Raw genomic sequence first — 15,892 nt, forward strand, 5'->3', positions numbered from 1 at the left:
ATGAGGAAGCCAGGCAATCGTTAATTGATCAGGTAGCGCGGTCAAGGGCAGAGAGTATATTTGTGAATAATAAGCTAGCAGAAAAGTATGGGGAATTGGTGCTATTGAAATCACAGAGTCTGTGATAGATTCAGCTGTTGAGAACCTTTTTTCTCTCTTTTCTGGTAGGTCATCTGAGGATGTGTTTTCATTTATAGAAGATCTCTTGTCATCAGCTGAAATAGGGGGTTGGTCAGCCAAACAGTTGTTGCAAATAGCAAGAGTGAGCCTGTTAGGTGAAGTGAAGTCGTTTGTATATGTCGATGCACTGGACACGGTGGAAAGTTTTGAATAATTCGGGTAGGGATTTGTATAGAGATATAGGAAGCAGAATGGTGCATAGCTTTTCCATGAACAGTTGAGTATATTTTCTAAGAGGCATAATGAGGCCAAAGAGGCTTTTGAGGACTTATTTAGGAAACTTAACATGCATACTAGTGGGTTGATGAAGAGTGATGAGCCAAATAACAAGTTTTATAGGAAACCAAACAACAGGTACTTGAGGCTTTCCTGAGGGGTCTAAATCCAGAAATGTCTAGGAGGGTGCACAATGGTGCGCCTAGGGATCTCCCTGCAGCAGTTATACTACCGACGGAATTAGAGGAGACTGATGATGGGACAGGAGTAAGAGATGTGTTTGCAGCAAATATACGATGTTTTAATTGTAGGCATATGGGGCATGTGCAGAGGCAATGCTCCCAGACATGGAATAAGTAGGGGTGGTATGAACTATCAGCAGTTTTGTGGGAATAACATAAGGATGGTATGAATCAGCAGCAGGATTATAGGATTGGTGGTAGGAGTGATCTGGGTGGCAATAATCATCCGTTAAATTGAAAAGGGAAGGCAAGACCCACTGAAAGGCGTTCCCAGTAAAAGCAAACGCAGTGAATAGGATTGCAGAAGCAGAATGTGCCATAGTGGTTGGTCACAAGGGCGCATGTGCCGGCAGCCTCAAGAAATTTGATGGGTAAGAGGCAATGGGACCCACAACGTTATAATTTGCGTGGGGTGGGGATAATGATGTATGGTCACTGGGTCTGATAACAGTGCATTCTCAATTACAGGCAACCAAATTTAGGCAGTGCGTGGAAATGGTGTCTCATGCAAACGAGGGCTACAGCAAGATCCTAGTGTCAGACTTTCTGCATCAGCATCATGTCGTAACTGAGCTTCGACAATGTGTGGTGGAATTTAGTGGGAGAACATTCTGGCTAGCAGAAACTGTCGTCAATGTCGATCCGTCATGAGAAGTGTCTGTTTTACAAGATAATCTAGTTAAACCGTGAACAATGGCATTAATGCTTAATTTACTTGATAGTGTGTCGAGTGGCACCAGTAGGTCACTGTGGGTGAATGTGGAGACTGACTTACCAGCTGATATGTTGTGTATAGTGGAACTGCTGGAGGATAGTGAAGTATTTGATGAAGCGTGTTGTTCATGATAACGTGCTCCATTGAGCGTAGGTGGAAGAACATGGGGCCCAATCAAGACATCACCAACAATGCCTGCCCAAACGTCCACAGAAAAATTGTTGATGACGTGATTGCACAATTGCGTACGGATTCTCGTCAGCCCACACATGTTGATTGTGAAAATTTACAAATTGATCACGTTGGAATGAAGCCTCATCCGTAAAGAGAACATTTGCACTGAAATGAGGATTGTTGGATGAACCATTCGCAGAACGCCGATCAATTGCTTCGAACGTCTTCCTGTCTAGACACCTTCGTTCTGGAAATCTGTCTCGATACAAACGTACCGCGCCACGGCTATTGCCCCGTGCTAATCCATACATCAAATGGGCATCTGCCAACTCCGCATTTGTAAACATTGCACTGACTGCAAAACCACGTTCATGATGAACACTAACCTGTTGATGCTACGTACTAATGTGCTTGATGCTAGTACTGTAGAGCAATGAGTCGCATGTCAACACAAGCACCGAAGTCAACATTACCTTTCTTCAGTTGGGCCAACTGGCGGTGAATCGAGGAAGTACAGTACATACTGACGAAACTAAAATGAGCTCTAACATGGAAATTAAGCATTTCCGGACACATGTCCACATAACATCTTTTCTTTATTTGTGTGTGAGGAATGTTTCCTGAAAGTTTGGCCGTCTCTTTTTGTAACATCCTGTATGTGCTTGCACTCTCCCAATGTTGTTGTTGTTGTGGTCTTCAGTCCTGTCATTGTAAATGTGTGCATGTATTTTTGAATTTTTGAGCACCTTTCCTGATGCAGTATTTTCACTGTCTGATCTAGTTTCAATGAGCAACGGTTTGTTTACTTTGTGCAATTCATTTTCCAAATTTTCAGCTCTTTCTGATGGATGCTATGAACCACTTCAAAAGAGTTTTTATGCACTAAAATGTCACTAATTTTCTGATCTTTTCTTTTCTGAATACAGTTTCCTTAAGTCACTGTCTTCCATTATCACGATAACGAGTCTTATTTCTCTGTCAGCGCCTCACGTCTTTCGGGTTTTTGTTTATTTATGTCCACTTTTAGAGCACTGATTATGAACTGTAAAATTAGTATTCGTTCATTTACCTTCAATATCTCATCCTTATAATTTCGTACGCTTGGTTTGTACCATCGAAGTTTACGTTTTTCCAAGGAGATACACGATTAGTATTATCTTGTTTTCACGACGCTTGTGGGAGCAATACATATGCAGTTGTAACATCATCCTAGATTCATCACTTAAAGTTAGTTCTAGAAACCTTCTAAGTATGTTTTCACAGCAAAGTTTGTGTCTATTTTCAAGTGTATGTCAGTTTTCTTACAGCATCTTCGTGACATCCTCTCATAGAACAAATCAACTTGTGTTGGCCTCCTTGTATACATCCAGTATCCGCTGTCAGGTCTGTCTTATTTGTTATGGCGTAAAGTCATCGCCAGCACGCCAGTCGTGAACTACAGAGATGAGACGGCTGCAAGAAAAGGTCAGCCAATCACACATTGACCAACCTCCTTCCAGGACGACAACACGACAAGAGTGGCCCCTACGTGAGGAGGACATAAGCGCCGCGCCCGAGTGGTGACAGCACACTTCGATAGTAGTTTTAACATTAGCCACTTCATTAGCCAATGCAATGTAGCCTATTCATTAGCACAGAATTGTGTTTGTCTATTCTGAAGTAGACTGATTCTTTATATGTCGTCTCTTGCTTGTAACACGTCTATCAAAGTTAAGCATAGTAATTGTCTTGTTATAATAAAACTCGTCAATATGAGTTTTCAGTTGTTTGCCTAGTGCAACAAATTTGCAGTATCCCTAGACACAACAGGATTAGGTGTAAATAAGAAGCTATACGATCGGTTACCGTTCATGTTATAATCAAGCTTTCTAGTGTACGGAATGCAACGCTCTCATACGAGAACAATTCTCAAACTTTTATTCGATTGCATATGCTTGAAGGAAGAGATTGTTAATGGAGGATACTACTTTTGGAAGTTGCGCTTTAGAATAGTATTATCCCTAAAAGCGTTAACTATGTCCATACTGTAACCACGGTCTGAAAAAACAGTGACGAACGCTCTGGCGCGAAAGTTGTTACGCTTTGACAGCTGGAGCGACAATAGCGCTCGTCATGGTAAGGAAACAGAGTTACATGTGTCGTAGGGATAATGTATGTTTTTAATATTTTCTACTTAATTAACGGAATAGTTGTTATATTTTGGGTTCCATGCGTTATTGTTGTCACCAAGAGATATGAACTGTCGTTAAATACATGTAAAAACAGCGTGAAACACACTGATTCAGTGACTTAAGCTACAAGAAGAGAATCTAAGCATTTGAGATATGGTGCTACAGGTGAATGTTGAAAATTAGTGATTGGCTAAACGGCGATTTTCCGATATCAGTGATTTCTGTGAGTGCTACTTTTCAGTATCTCTTATTACTAACTGTGATTTGTCGCAGTTAAGGATCCTAAGTCGCGTATCCCTCCGCCACTGCTATTTCTGCGGTTTCTGCGACTTCTGCTACTTCTGTGACTTCTGTGATTTCTGTGACTTCTGCTACTTCTGCGATTTCTGTGACTTCTGCTACTTCTGCGACTTACCACCGTATGAATAAGCTACATCTGTCCACACAGAAAATTGCATCTCAACAAACCTGTTATTGGTAAGTATGTTTTACATTTGTTCTTCCGTTGGCTTTAATCTTGTATTAAAGAAACAACTGTAAAAAAATTAATAGTGTAATTAATATGTAAGTAGCCATACAGTACCATAATAGTTTGTGTTTAGAAAATGAATTCTAACATATTGTTATGTTCTCAGGTACCCGAACTACATTTCAGTCACTCAGTAAAGTGATAACTCAAAATATCATTGTCAGCAGATCTGGAAAAATTGCCATTGCGTCTTTAGACCGTTTTCGTCAGACGAGAGGTTAGTTTCTAAGTGTTTCGATGGACTTAATTACTTAAGTGAGATCGTTCTTGCAAATGTGAAATATAATGAGTGGCTTTCAATACAGCAAATATTAGCAATCTACTCTGTCAATTATATTGCTTGTAATTAGTGACAGCAAAAATTGTTTAACAATCCTTGTGATTTTGCAGACACAGTTCTGGTTGCTGTACGTATCAATCCACATCAAGGCTGTTGGGAGAGACTCGTGAAGATTCAAGAGAGCTCTTAAAGGATTTGCAGTTTAAAAGTGACATTATTGCGAAATAATTGAGCAGATGAGTGATTAAACTGTGTTTTATTGAAGTTGTTGTGCGATTTTAAAGGAATAATAAATGTTAAATACAGTGAGCGAATAATGAAAATCTCATTTTCCTCATGTTAAGCCGTCCTATACCCGTAATTTTCCGCCACATATTTATTGGTAAACACCTATTGGAGAGTGACATGCCACCGCCCCCCTCCCCCTCTTTCTCCACAATCTTGGTGTGACACTGACCTGTAGCATATCCCGAAGTCTACAATATGCATTTTGAGGCTGTTGATATGAAAGTGGGAAGTACAGATCTTACAGTTAAATCAGGAATAGCTTAAGTGAATTACTTGAAAGTAACACAGGAAAAGCTTACTTATGTAGGTGGTAGTAGTGTCGGCAAAAAGTTCTTGTGTGTGAAGTTGCCATGTAGAACACCAGGTGTAAAACTTTTCTCCCGAGTCTTGAAGTGTGTCGGAACAAAAGTGAGGCATTCATATGACACAATAATACTGTTTTTATTTCACTGCACTTATACAGGTGTCTGAGTTCTGCTGTGTTAACATTACAAAGTCCTGTAGGCATGTGGAGTATTAACCAAAACTGTCATATTGGAAGCAGAATCAAACACATTTGTTACGTTACTTGATATTTTCAGGAGAAAAAGGCAATGTTGCTTCTTATTAATATAATACATTCGGAGTCACAGCTGTGTTTGAGCAACCATAACTGATGCTGAATGTGCATGTCGTCATATAATATGAAGGGCTTATTTCAATAGTGGTACAAGTCCATTACCTCCACTTTTCTGTTTATAATGCTTCTGAAATTAATCATCCAAACAAACATAAATAAAGGTTCATCTCTAGCAAGAAGCCATATGCTTGAATATTTCTGGTATCTCAACTGCAGATTTTTCAGCACTCATTTAACTTTACAACTCTGTATCTCAAAATGAACAAAAGTGGCCTTGTACCACTATTGAAATAAGCCCTTCATATTCAGTATTATGCACACAGTCACACACAGCACGTCGATCTCGTGAGGCACAAGGCTCTCGTAACGAAGTACTTACGTCGGTCAACAGGAAAAGAATGTTAACTGCGCTTTTTAGTTGCTGCTTGCGACTCTTAGTTGCGACTTGTCACGGAAATCGCAGTTAGACTCGATAGCGTGTTGCGGAGATGAGCGTAGTACGAACTTTGGCCAACAGATGGCACTGTTAACTGCGCTTTTTAGTTGCTACTTGCGACTTCTAGCCGCGATTTGTCACTGAAATCGCAGAAAGCAGTACGGCATTCGGCCAACAGATGGCTCACGGCGTTGAATGTGAAATACTACTTGCGTCTGCCAACTGTGACTGAAATCGCAGTTAGATTTTGTAAAGTTGTTATTGTGATATCTGTGACTTCTCAATCACTGTTATTTCTAACAGATACACGATTTCCTGCCCACCACTGTTGAAAATTAAGTAAACTGATAAGGTAACGAATGAGGAGGTTCTGCACAGAATCGGTGAGGACAGGAATATGTGGAAAACACTGACAAGAACAAGGGACAGGATGATAGATCACTTATTAAGACATCCGGCAATGACTTTCATGGTAGTGGAGGGTACTGTAGAGGGCAAAAACTGTAGAGGAAAACAGAGATTGGAATACATCCAGCAAATAGAGGACGTACACAGCAAGTGCTACTCTGAGACGATAATGTTTGCAGAGGAGAGGAATTTGTGGTGAGCCGCATCAAACCAGTCAGAAGACTGATCCCCCCCTCCCCCAAGCCCACCAAACAAAAAAAGAAGCTACAACTTATTCAAGATGAAACACTTCCGAATGTGTCTGTATGTGCAGTTTATCCCGTTGACAGCAAGAGAATACAAATCCATTTCATGCATGAAAAGCATATCTTTCTGTTGTTATTATCGTAGGCACGTTTCCTGACACTTAAAAAAAATTATATGGACTTAATTCGCCCTTTCTTATGCTTCACTCGACTTTCTAACACACAAATATTTTTGTGACTGTAATTACTTGCGCTTCAAAAGTGAATGTGTTGAAGATCATTGACATTTCTGTCTCAGATTTAGCAACAATTGTGGAACTGGTTTCTCCCATGTTGGGAAACTCTTTTATTGCTTTTGACGATTTATTATCAAATGTTTGGTTTTCCCTTAAGCTACAGTTGAAGTAGCTTATTCGTTATGTTAAATTATGTAGGCATTATGTTCCATGTACGTTTCCTACATTCCACATTCATTTATATGGCTGAAATTGTAGCGAGCAAAGCTTTGCTTTGTTGGATTGCTATACGACGTCTTTCTGTAAAAGGTCAGGTCTTCTGATGTTTACTAGTAATTTTTTGTTATTTAAGGAAAACTACATTATTCAGTAAATGTCTATATCTTACAAGAGAATTGTAAATAAGCAGTTATGTAATACTTGGTTTCGTATCCCCAGAGTCTCATGAAACTAATCACAAATGACATGTAATTTTTTTGTATATTGTCGATTTTTATTGCACTATTGGTCCCGCAGTTTTACTTGACCCCTCTGTGATACGTGGAAGAGCTTGTCAAACAATTCTCCTTCCGAACGGGGTCGAGATTTCCCGATGGGCCACAGCATTCGATATAGTATCGAATTTGTTTGAAAAATCACGTGGCATTTGACTAGCGCGGTGCGAGTAAAAGGAAAATGCAGGAAACTACAAACTGTCCTCAACAGTGAGATAAGACTCTGCATAAATTTCACTGTTTCGTGAAACAGTGGTGGAAACAGCATTAAATCCTACCATTGCATGGTTATAAGAAAATTTTATATCAATTTTTAAGTAAAGGGAACAGACAAAGACGAAAATGTTACATATTTCTTGACTGAACCCAGTATAATATTTCATTTTATAACGAGAGGCGGTAATGATTTACCAAATAGTCTGTGAATGAGCATTTTAATCCCTGTTCACATATTTGCATAACAGTTAAAAACTATACTAGATTTTAATGAGTTTGAAACAAGATGGTATAGTGGATGCAGGTGCGTAAGAAATGTTGTGGCAGTGCTGGAATCTTAGTTGAAGATTAATTCCTTTTAATTTTGGAGCAAGGTTTGATATTTACCTTGTCTCCCCAGCGATGTGCAACAATGCCAGTACGGGTAAATTGACTATTATCTCTTTGTGTTGACTTCCTCTCCAAAAAGATCCGTTTAAAAATGTAAGTCCTTGTCACATTGGGGTATGCAAAAATGGTTCAAATGGCTCTGAGCACTATGGGACTCAACTGCTGAGGTCATTAGTCCCCTAGAACTTAGAACTAGTTAAACCTAACTAACCTAAGGACATCACAAACATCCATGCCCGAGGCAGGATTCGAACCTGCGACCGTAGCGGTCTTGCAGTTCCAGACTGCAGCGCCTTTAACCGCATGGCCACTTCGGCCGGCTTTGGGGTATGCAGATTAAGATGTAGCTTAGTAGGAGAATGAGAACTTGCGACTTCCATATACTGTAACTTTTAATTAACACTATTGGGAGAGTCCTTCCCCATCAACCATGGACCTTGCCGTTGGTGGGGAGGCTTGCGTGCCTCAGCGATACAGATGACCATACCGTAGGTGCAACCACAACGGAGGGGTATCTGTAGAGAGGCCAGACAAACGTGTGGTTCCTGAAGAGGGGCAGCAGCCTTTTCAGTAGTTGCAGGGGCAACAGTCTGGATGATTGACTGACCTGGTCTTGCAACATTAACCAAAACAGCCTTGCAGTGCTGGTACTATGAACGGCTGAAAGCAAGGGGAAACTACGGCCGTAATTTTTCCCGAGGGCTTGCAGCTTTACTGTATGGATAAATGATAATGGCGTCCTCTTGGGTAAAATATTCTGGAGGTAAAATAGTCCCCCATTCGGATCTCCGGGTGCGGACTACTCAAGAGGACGTCATTATCAGGAAAAAGAAAACTGACGTTCTACGGATCGGAGCATGGAACGTCAGATCCCTTAACCGGGCAGGTAGATTAGAAAATTTAAAAAGGGAAATGGATAGGTTAAAGTTAGATATAGTGAGAATTAGTGAAGTTCGGTGGCAGGAGGAACAAGACTTTAGGTCAGGTAAATACAGGGTTATAAACACAAAATCAAATAGGGGTAATGCAGGAGTAGGTTTAATAATGAATAAAAAAATAGGAGTGCAGGTAAGCTACTACAAACAGCATAGTGAACGCATTATTGTGGCTAAGACAGACACGAAGCCCACGCCTACTACAGTAGTACAAGTTTATATGCCAACTAGCTCTGCAGACGATGAAGAAATTGAAGAAATGTACGATGAGATAAAAGAAATTATTCAGGTAGTGAAGGGAGACGAAAATTTAATAGTCATGGGTGACTGGAATTCGATAGTAGGAAAAGGGAGAGAAGCAAACATACTAGATGAATATGGATTGGGGCTAAGAAATGAAAGAGGAAGCCGCCTGGTAGAATTTTGCACAGAGCATAACTTAATCATAGCTAACACTTGGTTGAAGAATCATGGAAGAAGATTGTATACATGGAAGAATCCTGGAGATACTAGAAGTATCAGATAGATTATATAATGGTAAGACAGAGATTTAGGAAACAGGTTTTAAACTGTAAGACATTTCCAGGGGCAGATGTGGACTCTGACCACAATCTATTGGTTATGAACTGTAGATTAAAACTGAAGAAACTGAAAAAGGTGGGAATTTAAGGAGATGGGACCTGGATAAACTGAAAGAAACAGAGGTTGTACAGAGTTTCAGGGAGAGCATAAGGGAACAATTGACAGGTATGGGGGAAAGAAGTACAGTAGAAGAAGAATGGGTAGCTTTGAGGGATGAAGTAGTGAATGCAGCAGAGGATCAAGTAGGTAAAAGACGAGGGCTTGTAGAACTCCTTGGGTAACAGAAGAGATATTGAACTTAATTAATGAAAGGAGAAAATATAAAAATGCAGTAAATGAAGCAGGCAAAAAGGAATACAGACGTCTCAAAAATGAGATCGACAGGAAGTGCAAAATGGCTAAGCAGGGATGGCTAGAGGACACATGTAAGGATGTAGAGGCTTATCTCACTAGGGGTAAGATAGACACTGCCTAGAGGAAAATTAAAGAGACCTTTGGAGAAAAGAGAACCACTTGTAGGAATATCAAGAGCTCAGGTGGACACCCAATTCTAAGCAAAGAAGGGAAAGCAGAAAGGTGGAAGGAGTATATAGAGGGTTTATACAAGGGCGATGTACTTGAGGACAATATTATGGAAATGGAAGAGGATGTACATGAAGATGAAATGGGAGATATGATACTGCGTGAAGAGTTTGACAGAGCACTGAAAGACCTGACTTGCAACAAAGCCCCGGGAGTAGATAACATTCCATTAGAACTACTGACGACCTTGGGAGAACCAGTCCTGACAAATCTCTACCATCTGGTGAGCAAGATGTATGAGGCAGGCGAAATACCCTCAGACTTCAAGAAGAATATAATAATTCTAATCCCAAAGAAAGCAGGTGTTGACAGATGTGAAAATTACCGAACTATCAGTTTAATAAGTCACAGCTGCAAAACACTAACGCGAATTCTTTACAGACGAATGGAAAAACTCTTAGAATCCTACCTCGGGGAAGATCAGTTTGGATTCCGTAGAAATATTGGAACACGTGACGCAATACTGACCTCACAACTTATCTTAGAAGAAAGATTAAGGAAAGGCAAACCTATGTTTCTAGCATTTGTAGAGCTAGACAAAGCTTTTAATAATGTTGACTGGAATACTCCCTTTCAAATTCTAAAGGTGGCAGGGGTAAAATATAGGGAGCGAAAGGCTATTTACAACTTGTACAGAAACCAAATGGCAGTTATAAGAGTCGAGGGGCATGAAAGGGAAGCAGTGGTTGGGAAGGGAGTGAGACAGGGTTGTAGCCTCTCCCCAATGTTATTCAATCTGTATATTGAGCAAGCAGTAAAGGAAACAAAAGAAAAATTCGGAGTAGGAATTAAAATCCATGGAGAAGATTAAAAACTTTGAGGTTCGCCAATGACATTGTAATTCTATCAGAGACAGCAAAGGACTTGGAAGAGCAGTTGAACGGAATGGACAGTGTCTTGAAAGGAGGATATAAGATGAACACCAACAAAAGCAAAACAAGGATAATGGAATGTAGTCGAATTAAGTTGGGTGATTCTGAGGGAATTAGATTAGGAAATGAGACACTTAAAGTAGTAAAGGAGTTTTGCTATTTGGGGAGCAAAATAACTGATGATTTTATTTCTTCTCCATGGATTTTAATACCTACTCCAAATTTTTCTTTTGTTTCCTTTACTGCTTGCTCAATATACAGATTGAATAACATCGGGGAGAGGCTTCAACCCTGTCTCACTCCCTTCCCAACGACTGCTTCCCTTTCGTGTCCCTTGACTCTTATAACTGCCATCTGGTTTCTGTACGAATTGTAAATAGCCTTTCGCTCCCTGTATTTTACCCCTGCCACCTTCAGAATTTGAAAGAAAGTATTCCAGTCAACATTGTCAAAAGCTTTCTCTAAGTCTACAAATGCTAGAAACATATGTTTACCTTTCCTTAATCTATCTTCAAAGATAAGTCATAGGGTCAGTATTGCCTCACGTGTTCCAACATTTCTGTGTAAATCCAAACTGATCTCCAAGGTCGGTTTCTACCAGTTTTTCCATTCGCCGTGTTAATAAGAGGATCAAACGATATCTGTAGAAATGAGACATACAGAGTTACTACAGAAATGAGGAAATATTTAAATAATATAATTCACACAAATGTACTCCTGTCGAATATCCTACATTGTCTTGATTTCCCATCCTGGTCATGCGTGAATTACGGGATTAGTGCTACGAACGAGAGTGTCATTGAAATATGTACTCACTTTAAGAACGTCGAAACTGTAGACATCAGCAGCTTGGAGCATTTAAATGCACTGGGAAAGAAATTACTGGCAGAAAAAATATGTACTTGCATTTCGAGGAAGAGTGAAGAAAAACGACAAGTGGCAAACAAATGGAGATTACGAAGTGTTTTAGTCAAATAACAAACAATAATTTCTTCAGCCAACGCAAATTACGAAATTGTTTAAACTGAATAGGTGAGAAGCAGATACTCAAATCGTCAGTCAAATACAAATTACGAAATGATTTAAACCGAAGAAAACTTGTACAAGATCCAGAATTTAACTCACGTATTGACTGTACAGAAACCAGATGGCAGTTATAAGAGTCGAGGGACATGAAAGGGAAGCAGTGGTTGGGAAGGGAGTAAGACAGGGTTGTAGCCTATCCCCAGTGTTATTCAATCTGTATATTGAGCAAGCAGTAAAGGAAACAAAAGAAAAATTTGGAGTAGGTATTAAAATCCATGGAGAAGAAATAAAAAGTTTGAGGTTCGCCGATGACATTGTAATTCTGTCAGAGACAGCAAAGGACTTGGAAGAGCAGTTGAACGGAATGGACAGTGTCTTGAAAGGATATAAGATGAACATCAACAAAAGCAAAACGAGGATAATGGAATGTAGTCGGATTAAGTCGGGTGATGCTGAGGGAATTAAATTAGGAAATGAGACACTTAAAGTAGTAAAGGAGTTTTTCTATTTGGGGAGCAAAATAACTGATGATGGTCGAAGTAGAGAGGATATAAAATGTAGACTGGCAATGGCAAGGGAAGCGTTTCTGAAGAAGAGAACTTTGTTAACATCGAGTATAGATTTAAGTGTCAGGAAGTCATTTCTGAAAGTATTTGTATGGAGTGTAGCCATGTATGGAAGTGAAACATGGACAACAAATAGTTTGGACAAGAAGAGAATAGAAGCTTTCGAAATGTTGTGCTACAGAAGAATGCTGAAGATTAGATGGGTAGATCACATAACTAATGAGGAAGTATTGAATAGGATTGGGGAGAAGAGAAGTTTGTGGCACAACCTGACCAGAGGAAGGGATCGGTTGGTAGGACATGTTCTGAGGCCTCAAGGGATCACCAGTTTAGTATTGGAGGGCCGCATGGAGGGTAAAAATCGTAGGGGGAGACCAAGAGATGAATACACTAAGCAGATTCAGAAGGATGTAGGTTGCAGTAGGTACTGGGAGATGAAGAATCTTGCACAGGATAGAGTAGCATTGAGAGCTGCATCAAACCAGTCTCAGGACTGAAGACCACAACAACAACAACATTGACTGTCACCAGCAATCAGAAGCCACACACAAGAAAGGGTAAGGGCTGTATTTGAAATGCCATTAGATAAAGAACTAGAAACCGTTTCAGCTTAAGTTTGTAAATGCTGAGATTTTGCTGTGTTACACCACAACATTCAGTCATTCACAAAAAATTACCGTGTTTTGAAGCAATAATCGAGTATAAACGAACTGTAGACATAATTTACATTACTGAACATTGGCTTCGAAATTCCGAAGTAAAATTTACCTAAGTCTCAGGATATGTATTAGCAAATCATTTTGATTGAGAGTTCTCCAAATATGGTGACTCTACTATCTTTGTGAAAGTGTAAATGAATTTTAGTGGTGTCAGTAAAAGTTATATTGACCCAATTGAAAAAGACTTCGAACTTTCCCAGAGCTTAATTTCATAATTATTAACAACTGCAGAGCACCAAATGCAAATCCGCCAATCTTCATGAATAAACTAGAGGTTCTGCTGAGTAGAATCGGTGCATTAAATATGAAGACAATGCTTTGTGGTGATTTTAATACTAAGACAGCAGTATCAGAGATGATTTGATAAATATGACCAACACATTCAATATGATTCCCACAATACACTGCTGAAGAAGATTAACAAAATGTACAAACTCCATAATTGACCAAATAGTCAACTCATACATAAGTTACAAATTCACAAGTAGAGTATTGAGCATGGCTTATAGTTATCAGAACAGCTGCTGTGTATAGAAACGCCAACAGGTTGTAGCAATCGCAAAAAACTAATCAAAAAAAGGAACTTCTTCTGAAGATAACCCTAGAATTACTAGCTAAGGAAAACTGGGAAAACATCAGCAATTAGAAGAATGTTGATAGCACATACATGCATTTTCACAATAATTTTTTTACTATCATAATATAGAATTTCCAAAAGAAGTAAGAACCTTCAAACCCAACAACAATAAGCAATGGATAACTAAAGGCATAAAAATTTACAGTGAGAGGAACAGATTTCTTCAGTACTGTAGTAAGAAATATAGAGTTATCCAAACATTTGCGGATTATTCTAAAGGCTACAAAAGAATTTACAGTAGAGTAGTCAGGAAGGCAATCACTCTAAATTGTTGCCAAATTTATTCAAGATGGAGGATCCAAGGTGGTGACTGTAGATTTGGCAACATCGCAATGATGTCATGGCGAGAGTTAGGATTTGGGTGGTAAAATAGGTCAATTGGGCTACCTCCACTAACCTAACCCCCTCCTCTCTCCCCTCCCTCCCATCGCCAAGAAAATGGCCTGAAGTACAAATTTTGGCGGGGAAAAAACGGCACTTGGGCTGCCTCCACTAATCTAAGAAAATCACGGGGAAAAGATAACTTTGGCTACCTTCACTAACCTAAGTCATCCAACAGTCACCTCTTCCGAGGAATTGGTGGGGAAAGGACTCAGCCTGTGGTGGGCTGCTGGTAAGGAAGGACGTAAGTCTTTATTTTGCAGGCAGTCTTTATTTGAACAATTTGAGGCAGTAGCTCCATCCAGTGTATTCACCATGAGATCCAACTGACCTATTAAACATTACTGCCACCAGAGGGCACTATTGGCCTATGGCAGTCTGGGGAAAAATGGCGGGAAAAGACTCGATCTGTGCTGGGCTGCTGGAGAGAGGAAGGAGTGTACTTCATTTATTTTGGAACAGTTTACTTAGGGACCGGTTTCACATAGTTTATTTATTACACTGATCCAAAACTGTCGCCATGACGTGCTTTGGGTCACAGTAAATAGTCTAGAGACCTGCAATCTACTTGTAAATCACCGAAATAATGCAGTACACAGAGGTACAGGCACGAAAACAACTCGTAAATTCTCAAAAGAATGTATCTATAATGCTATGCAAACACGCTTATTAATTCTAAACTGTTGAAATAATGCACCACACAGTCTACAGACCTGGAAACTACTCATAAAGCACCGAAATAATGCAGTTCACTCATTCACAAGACATCCTTTGTGGCGGGACGTAGGAGCCTCTACATAGTGGAGTGATGTTTGTGTTTCGGAGATGTTTGTTGAAAGCAGGACTTAACAATTTCTACAAAGGGCAACACATGATGGACGAGGTGCCATGGTAGGACGATCAGGAGGAATACATTTTGCGTTATTCTGGGCTATATTCGTAAACAGGTTCTGTTAGGATAAGAATTTCCATGCAGACAATTTGAGACATCATGAAAGCTGCTACAAAAGAGACCATTAACTATTTCTCCAACAGTTTTCAAGTTTCCAAGATGTAGATTTAGCTCTTATTTACATAGCCATGTGACAACAGTATAACAGTGAGAACCTTTTAGATGCAACTGCGATGGTGAGTCACTAGGCGAACATTTTGCAGTGATGCGTCAGCCACAATGGGCAGGTATGTGTGGTGGCTAAGTAAACACGTATGCAGCCAGAGTCGTCTTGCATGTCCTGTTAGGATAGCTGGGGGAAATGCAACCTGTGCTATTCTGGGAAGCATTGCAACAGATTTCTATAGTGCATTCAGAGGAGAGACTCGGCTGTTATTTCCATAGACCTGTGACGTCAGTATATCATTGAGAACCTTTTAGCTTCATCTGCGAAGGTGAGCCACTTTGCAAGCATCTCTCTCGGCACTGGGCCAGCAGGTACACTTCAGCCACGATGGTTAGGTGAACACGTGCACATTCAGAGGCTGACTTGGCTCTTATTTACATAGACATCTGATTTCAGTATAACACTCGAAGAACTCTGCCTGTATAACTGAAAATAGACGCGACTTCCACCTGCTGGCTGCAGGCGGCATGAGAGTGAAGGCTTGAGCCCCGGCGTTCATCTCTGCAGCGCTGGCTTGGATCTGTCTGGTCCTGCAAAGCACCTGTTCGGTTTTGGCGGCGTCAGCCTGTGCACACGTTGGAACAGTTCGTTGGTACGTCGAGGTTGACGATAGTTCGAAGGCGTTTTTTATGCGC

The sequence above is a fragment of the Schistocerca cancellata genome, chromosome 1, assembly GCF_023864275.1.
Source record: "Schistocerca cancellata isolate TAMUIC-IGC-003103 chromosome 1, iqSchCanc2.1, whole genome shotgun sequence".
Lineage (NCBI taxonomy): Eukaryota > Metazoa > Arthropoda > Insecta > Orthoptera > Acrididae > Schistocerca > Schistocerca cancellata.